This window comes from Corapipo altera, unplaced genomic scaffold, assembly GCF_003945725.1.
Source record: "Corapipo altera isolate COAL_440 unplaced genomic scaffold, ASM394572v1 52b, whole genome shotgun sequence".
Taxonomy (NCBI): domain Eukaryota; kingdom Metazoa; phylum Chordata; class Aves; order Passeriformes; family Pipridae; genus Corapipo; species Corapipo altera.
This window is the reverse complement of record NW_020884922.1, coordinates 1,405,917-1,414,432: the sequence shown is the minus strand read 5'-3', so window position 1 is coordinate 1,414,432 and position 8,516 is coordinate 1,405,917. Positions and strand designations below refer to the sequence as shown.

Below are 8,516 nucleotides of genomic sequence, written 5' to 3'. Positions count from 1 at the left end.
CCCCCCCCCCCCCCCCCGTTCACCCACTTTCCCCTCTTTTTCACCCTCTGCCCCATATCTCCCTTTGTTCCCCTTTTCTTTTCTCCCACCTCCCACTGAGGACCCTGAGAGAGGCTCCTTTGTTCCCGCTGCAGGCTCCTGTTCCTCCCCGCGCCCTTCACCTGGGCTGCGGCTGCCGCTCCCCACCAACCCCCCGTTACTCACGGCCTTTGTGCCACCGGCTCTGTGCGGACCTTTCCCTGCCTTCTGCCGCTCCCGGCCCCGCCAGACGAGGAGCCCCCCCGGCCGCCGCCGGCTCAGGCTCCCGGTCCCCGCCGCGCCTCAGGGGCCGGAGCCTCCGCTCTGCGCGGGGGGCGCCGCTGCCCCCCGGCCGCAGGGGATCCCCCCCCGCCCGGCTCCGCTCGGCTCCGCGCCCGCCCTACCTGCTACCTCAGCGGCCGCGGCCCCCCGCCGGCGCGCCCCGTCGCCCCCGGCCCCCGCCCGCCATCGCCGCCGCCCGCGGGGGCCGCCAGGGCTCGCTTCGCTGCCCGGGGGGTGCCGGTGCTGGTGAGGTGTCGGGGTGATGCCGGTGCCGGGGGGATGCCGGTGCCGCTGGGATGACGGTGCCGAGGGGGTCCTGGGGGGATGCTTTGTCGGTGCTGGGGGGATGCCGGTGCCCGTGCCGGTGGGGTGCAGGTGCCGGGCAGGGCAGGGCAGGGCGGCCCCCGCGGCCGCGCGGTGCTGAAGGGACAGCGGCCGCCCCGCTCAGCGGCGGGAGGCGGCGGCACGCCCGCTCGTCATGGCGACGACCCCCGAGGCTGCCGCCCGCCCCCGCCGCTCCCACCTACCCCCGGCCCGACCCCGCCGGCGGCGGTCGGGGCTGGTGGGTGGGCGGCCGGGGGCTGCGCAGGGACGGCCAGGCGGGGCCGCTGTGCCGGCGGTGCCTCCGCTCGCCCGCTCCCGCTCCTGCCCCCGCGCACCGGCGGCAGCCGCGCCACAAACTCGGTTTCCCTCCCTCACGCCGGCTCCGAGGGGGGACGGGGGACGCCCACCCGCGGCCGCAGTGGTTCTGGGCACCCGCAGACCCTCTCCTGAGGGGCGTCACCCGCTTCTCTACCCCTCATCCTGCCGGGAAGGGACCGGGGGAGAGGGTGCCGCTATTCCCCCCTCCCCGCCCATGGCACCAGCGGGTCCTCGCTGTCTTGCCTGGGCAGGGTCCCTGCGGGGACTCACAGTAGGAAAGACGGGGGCACTCGTCGGGGCCATTTGGCGTGAGGAGAGCGGGGCTGCGTGTTGAGGCTGCTAGCCGCCCCCTCAGCTGCCGGATGGGAACCCCCGACCTCCCCACACTGCCCTGCCAACCATTTCAGGAGGGATGATCCTGAACGGCAGGACCTCGAGCGGGGCGGGTGGAAGGGCTGACCTCCCTGCGTTGCTGCTCTTGGCGGGGCAGAGTTTTCCGGCTGGCCCGGAGTGGAGTAATGTCCAGCTACATGGCCAGCGATAGCAGGGTCCCTGCCTATGCTGGAGGCGACTGGGAAGAAATCTTTTCCCTCATGCTGAGCCCGGCGTGAGACCGAATTTTCCGGGGAGAAGTCTGGTCCTGACAGTCCCTGCGAGCAGCAGAAGACTGCGCACCTGACTTCCCGATCAGGGGCCGGCTGTGCAGAGCATAGGTGCTCTGAGACAGGTGCTTTATACCGGGCTAACCCGCATGGTCTCCTGCCAGCTGCCTCGTGACCACCTCTCACTCATGGTCCCACGCATCTGAAGTCCAGCTCCTGGAAACGAATTGCTGTCAGTGCTTTGCAGGATTAGGGAAGGCAGGGGGATGAAGACTCCTTGCTTGCTTCCCCCCACCCTGTCAAAGCCCCGAGCACTCCAGCCCTGTGCATCGTCTTCGGCTGTTCCTCAAACCCTTGGCAAGGAAGAGGGGTTAAACCTTCCAACTCCAGCAGCACATGAACCCTATTTACAAGGAACCCCCCGGTAATAAAGAACAGCCCTTTAAGAGCACAGAAAACTGAATGCAGACACGGAGTGGGGCAAGTAAGTCCTGGTGCATGGCTGGGTCTCCAGGACCCAGCTTGCCTGCCTGGGGTGTTTGATCACCCCACCACATCCCACCAATGCTGGTGCATTGTGTGTCCAAAGACTCCACACCTCTGGAGACACTTCCACAGCTGTGTGCATGGACCCGTAGCACCCTCAAGCCCCCAGAAATGCTTCAGAAAATCCATGCTTCAGTGATACTACAGATGCTGCCCCTGCTTGCCTTTTCTTAGGTGGTATTTTCTTTTGCTTTGCTCTCCTGCTGGTGGCTGCCTCCTGCCTCCCTTCCTATCCTACAGATGCCCTGGCTCAGAGCTTTGTGTCCCAGAATGCTTCACTGCATATCCAGTGACATCCCAGGGGACATTAAATTATGTACACCAGGCTGCCCTCCTGGCCAGGGAAAGTGCTGCTCCTCTCAGTGTGGTCCCCCAGCTCTTCTCCTTCCCGGGACGGGGCACACAGGAGATAGAAGCTGCACGTAGCAGGGAGGAGGCTTTGCAAACCCAGTGACGACCTACACGCTTTCCTGTAACAACGGCTTTTCATGTCCAGAGAGGCATCTGTCCTGCCTCCCAGCAGCAGCGTAGCTGTTGGGTTACTTTGTGACAGCCGCCTCCTCTCAGGGCTCTGCTGGCGAACTACTCACTGGGGAGCTCTAATTGTACTGGCTTTTAATGCCTGGGGCAAGGGATGGCAGGACACAGGACTGGGAACCACCACGTTTTGATTTCTGAGTTGGATGCCATCCTAGGGCTTGGATAAATCATAAAACTTCTCTGTTGTAATTTCCTGCTCACTCTTAGGAGAACAAGAATAACTCATATTCCTTAGTGATGTTACAAGCAATAGTGAGCTGCTGCTGCTGATAGTGCATTCAAGTGACGTCTGTGTGTTTTCATGAGCTCTGTTCTATCCTACCTATCTAGTGGGGTCTTTAAACATACTTAAACATCCTCAGAAAATTAATTAAAAAATCATTACTCTTCTTTCTTACTCTTAAATTAGATATTTTTTCCCTAATGCTGCTTCAGAAGAAACTAAGTGGAGATACATTTAGAGGATTTCCAAGCTTTTATACATTGTTCTCACCTTCTAAGCCACTTTACTAAGAAAAAGGGTTGTAAGCAGTCTCATTGCTCATTTATCAGTCTCCGTTCTTATCTTTACCTTGCAAAAATCACTGGTCACTTTTCTAACTTGCATTTTCTTTTAGAAGACACAGTGAGGTTTATGCAGAGATGCTGGAGATAAGCAGCAAAGCAACATAACTGCGAAAGGATACAACTCCCACTAGTGTAATATAACTGCTCCTGTAATTAGGGCTAATTGGATCAACCCAATCATTTTGCTAATAAGGCTAAAATGCTTCCAGCACCCAAGTTAGTAATCCAAAATTCATCTGAATGTTTCTGCAGGGTGTGCTCTCTGCTCCACAGACACACAAGCGAGTCTGTTACTGACCTAGTACTTTTGCCTTTTCCAACAGTAACTACAGGAAAAATTGCTGTGGACACACTATCACTGGTGGAATCCAAGGCAAAAGATATGTCAAAAGAAATCAGATATGTCATTTTTGCATGAAATGAGCTTGTGATGTGTCAGAGAAGAGCACATTTTGGGATAAATACAAAACAACAATTCATTTCCACTGCCTTGTGGATGCTTATTAGGCTGGAGAGAATGCAAGAGGAGTGCTGAGGTGGGGCTGGGCTGGGAATGTAAGGAAGCAAGAAAGAATTGCCTGTTGGAGTGGGGAGATGAATGAGTGATTCTTATCACCCTAGGGCAATAGGTAAACTAACTTTGGGTTTGCTGGTTATAGTTGCTGACTCTGAGACTGTGTGAGAGAGACAGAGCTTGTTTTATTGGTACACATGGTACCACGGCTTTTAAGGAACATGAGAAGGTGCCAGTGCTGTGTAAAAGCATGGCATGTGTACAGGTGCCTGCCAGGGCCGGGAGACATGGTAACTGCAGTATTTGACTGTACACCCTCTCTGGGGCTTGTGGTGACCTGAACTGTGAGGGAATATGGAAATTATTGCCTGCTGGCAGCTGACAGCGCAGGAAGCTGCTGCTTAAGAAGCCATATCCTTAGACCACATCTCCTGTCTGGTCCCTCTATGGCACTGTGTTCTGCGGGTGGGATACCCTGAGTCTTGGATGCATTATCACCTTTGAAGAAGTGTAACTGCTGGGATAACTACTACTTCTACAGTGTTAATGAAGTACTGAATAGAGTCTAAAGGAAGTTATGGTGAGTGGTTTTATTGGCATGGTGGATTTGGTGGATAGATTCACTCTGAAATGGAGGACAAAACCATCTATTATGCTGAAGGTGGAACTTTAGTCTGAACTTCATACTTACTGAAAAGTTCCCTTCTCTTCCCAGAGCCAGATTCAAGTGTACATTCTTGCTGAGTGCTTTCTTTTGCTCCAAATGGATTGGAAAATCCTAGAGTCTTAATGTGTTGGTTTAAGATCAATATAAAAGATACATTTTTCTTTCCAAATCCTCACAGGTGGCTGAGACCCTTTTGTGACAGCAATTCTACTGCCACAACTGTTGACTGTGACCGGTTGGTAAATACATTTAAAAGAAATCAAAATAGTTTTGCACACCATGATCGTTTAAATACTTGAAAAGGACTGTTGCAGAACATTGCCAAGTCTAAAAGAATGAGTAAGTTGAAAACAAAATCATAAAGGCTACATACATCTCTGGATATTTATCCAAATGAACTGAGTACAGCCCAAGTTTGGCAGAAACCCTGATTGAGAGAGAACATTGCAGAAGAGGGACCCTTTTAAACACATTTTTTTCTTATCCCCTCACATCAGCAAGGTAGCCATTCTCATGATGTTTGGTTGCTGGCAGTCTATGCCCAGCCTTTTCTGCCTGGAAGCTTAATGAAAGCTGAGATTATCCCTGCTTTATGATCTTTCAGTCGTTCTCAAATCTCCCATAACCACAGGCAGAGAAGAAGTGCCATTTGTTTATGAGTCTTCTCACCCTGTAAGAACCCTGACTGACATGCCTGCTTTTCTCAGGAGGGAAAGGCTTTGCACAAGCTCTGTGGTATTTGCAGTATAAAACTGAGGAGGGAGGAGAGTCAAACAATTTACTAAGCCAGAAGTTTACAAGGTAGTGATAGCCATGTCGGAAAACAGACCTCCATTGTGATAGAACTCCAGTGGACCACAGAAAGGCCATCTGGCAGCTGAAGAAACTGAACCACATACTGAACATGAACTGAACATTTCTTTTCGGCTGACAACACCTCAACAGAGTGACAAATACTGATCTTTTGTGGTGTGCTGATTGCATGAGCAATGAAGTTTTTCCGTGATGACTCTGTGGTATTCTGCCTTTTGTTGTGAATTGACCTGCTTAGTCACTGTTATGCCTGCTCCACCTGATTCTTGACTCTGAGGGACATGCGGCAATATAACCTTTTGCAAGCCCAGTGGGAACCTTTGTCTTCCTTAATTAAATCACCATTTCCAGATTCATGGAGTGCAAGGCAAAAAAGCATCATTAGATAATTGTGACTTTCTTTTAGTTAGATTGCAGAATTTCAACCTTCTGTCCCCTACTGAAAACTGATGTCTGAGGTGAGTGAAATGAACCATACTCACAGACCTGGCCAGGCACCAGCTGAACTTCAGCAGTTAGCACTTCCTGTAGCAATAAGCAATGGGAAAGAAGGGGGTTCAGGGCTGCATTTTTGGATGTAAATGTTGACCCAATGCAGTGCAATGGTCACTTTCCCAGTGGTATTTGGTGCAGACAGCAGTGGGCATGACCTCTTTCATATTTGCTTGAATGGAGGTGGGGAGAAAGAGGATCTTGCTTGGATCCAGGTAATGGCTACTAGTTTTAAATCATGACTAAAAAGCCTACTTCTGTGCTATCAGTCAGATGACATTTCACTTGCATTTGGAACCCACCCCTGTATTTCTTCCCTTATGCTTCTCACACTTCTGTGTATCTAGAAAACAAAGCCATGGGAACTCCAACTACAGCACAGCTCCGCTCCTCTGGACAGATCCCCAGATTTGATATATTCTCAGCTGATTTGCTCTCACTGAGAACATGCCTCATGCTTAGATGGTGCAGTGTTTTGCCTTCATTTTTTTCTTCCGTGCACTTTTAAAGAAGATGGGCGAAATGCTTCTTGCTCTATGCAAATCGGAGAAAACTCATGCAAAACTAATCTGGGTCCCTTATTCTAAAAATAATAATTGAGATAATTTCTTGTTTACACACATATATATGTATATGTGTGTGTGTGTGTGTGTGAGAGAGACACAGGAATCTCCTCCTTACATTTTAGGAAAACTAAACCAATAAGTTTAACATAAGCAGGAAGAGCAGTTCCTACTTGGAAACATTTTACTCAATGAAAGCATGAATATGAGAAACCCCTTCCTAGCTTGCATCTTTTTCAGTCTGGGAGGAAAACTGATTTTGATTATGAAACCAGCATGCAGAAGGGAGGAGAAGCTTCTCAAGCAAGGTGACCCAAGCTCATAGCATATCCTTATTTTCAGGAGTCACAAAGGGCCATTCAATACTTTACAGAGGTTAGTAGGCTTCAGGTCAGGGTTGTTCAGTGTTGCAATGATGGGTCAGCTCCAACGTTGTTAAAATCACCTGACGTGGATTAGTATTATCTTCTTTCTTCTTCCTGACTTTCTGGGGGCAGTTTGGTGCTAGGAGACCCTTAGCTAATTCTGTGTTTTTCAAATAAATAGTAACAACATTGAAATTGTGTTGGTAACAGCCAGAAGAGACTGCTGCTGAACACAGTTTCTTAATCCATTGACGGTGCCTTCCAACCCCTTGGGTGAGTTTCTGATGGGTGTCCAAGTCTTCTCATCCATATAGTCACACCACACAGCATATACCCAGCCATGAGACCTGCCCCACTGCTCTTGCCTTTTGTTGCCCATCTTCATCACTAGGGGTATTGGCAAGGATGAACTGATCATTCCATGGCCAGCACATCCACACAGGCTGAGGTTAGTCTGCAGTGGGCCAGGTAGAGTTAGGAATTATAAGCATCTTTACTAACCTTAAAAAAAAATTAGAGGAGCATAAGAGAATGTTACACTTCATCTGTCCAGATGTATGTATTTTACAACTTAAAACCTTAATACCCAGCTAGATCAATGAATAAGATAAAATGAAGAAGCAAAGGAAATGGGAGGCAGGCATACCAGTAGCATTCCCTGCACCTCCCAAAGGTGTTTCTACAGGGAGAGAGGAGAAGGTACACTATCTGCTTTCCATGTCTGAGTTGCCTCTGACATCCCTCCCTGGCTGCCCAAACAGCTTGATGATGCAATATCTGGTGCCTAAAGCCATATTCTAGCCTGAGAGGAAGCTTTACTGGATTTTTGGATGAGGCCATAGCAATTTAAATAGAAAGATTTTGAGGAGATAACTTAACTATTAAGACCCTCTCACCATAGAGGACCATCAGCCTCCTGCATCCCAATACTTGTGCAGCTCAGCACAGATTCAGAAGCTACTGGTTCCTGGCTTCTAAACAAAGGTCTCAGCTTGTTAAATATGAAATACTAGCATTTTCTGTGGTTTTTTTTTATGAAGCCACCCAACATAAGATCCTTTCTTTTATCTTCATGTTATTCACGAAGGGTTTAATTGTTGCTCTGAGGCCTCTGGTGTTCACAGTTCTTTAGTACCCAATTTATTTACATCAGTTGCCCCATCAAGAAAAGAACAAAGTTTGCTTCTGAAGTCAGCCTGAGTATGAAGAAGCTTAAGGGTCCTGGGTGGTTAATAGCAACATGGGCCTGAAAAGGAATTGTCCCAAAGTGGCAGTACAGGTATATTCTTGCAGTCTAGCATCTCCCAAAAGGAGTGACTGAAAACACATCACACCTAACCAGTCTCCTGAAGCTTCCTAAAACAGGTACTGTGAATACTCTCAGTTTGAGAACCAGTCACGGTTCACATAAACCACTATGTGAAGAGTTTGCCAGCTGAGATTTTAAGATAAATCTAGCTTTCCTTGAGCTGTTTGTAGCAAATATCTTGGAAGGACATGACCATTACACACTGCCAACAAAATACGTTTCTGTAATGATATGACCTCCAGCAGATTCCTCTTTTTTTTTTTTTTTTTTTTGTTTGGTTTGGTTTGGTTTTTTGGTTTTTTTTAGAACAAGCTAAAGCACAAAAAGAAAGCTTTTGTGCCACAAAAAGCCTTACTGTGATTAAGATAGGGGTTTTTTTTAAATTCTGTTTAGTGAAAAACAATCAACTCTAATAATTTTTCCCTTAATAACTGCCCGCACAACAAAAGGAATTGAAAAACTTTTTCATAACACTTATGTTCCATTTTTAAAAAGGGAGAGCACCCTCCACTTGTTTAAAAATACTAATGAACTGTTTGCAGCAACAGTCTATCTCTGAGTCATTCACTGTAACTTTGCAATGGCAGTATCTTGCC

The 8,516-nt window shown here is 49.2% G+C and overlaps 1 protein-coding gene across 3 annotated transcripts in view; it reads right to left on the bottom strand.

The window, feature by feature from the left end:
- KCNS2 (potassium voltage-gated channel modifier subfamily S member 2) overlaps window positions 1-1,336 on the bottom strand; it is a 7,420-nt gene extending 6,084 nt beyond the window's left edge. The window contains exon 1 of one of the 3 annotated variants that reach the window (XM_027657108.1): window positions 1,213-1,336. The gene's annotated coding sequence lies outside the window, so the exon portion shown is untranslated. Of the gene's footprint in view, window positions 1-204; window positions 378-422; window positions 1,175-1,212 lie in introns of those variants that run through there. The other 2 variants (XM_027657109.1, XM_027657111.1) reach the window with 2 other exon arrangements.
- Window positions 1,337-8,516: the final 7,180 nt, after the last annotated feature.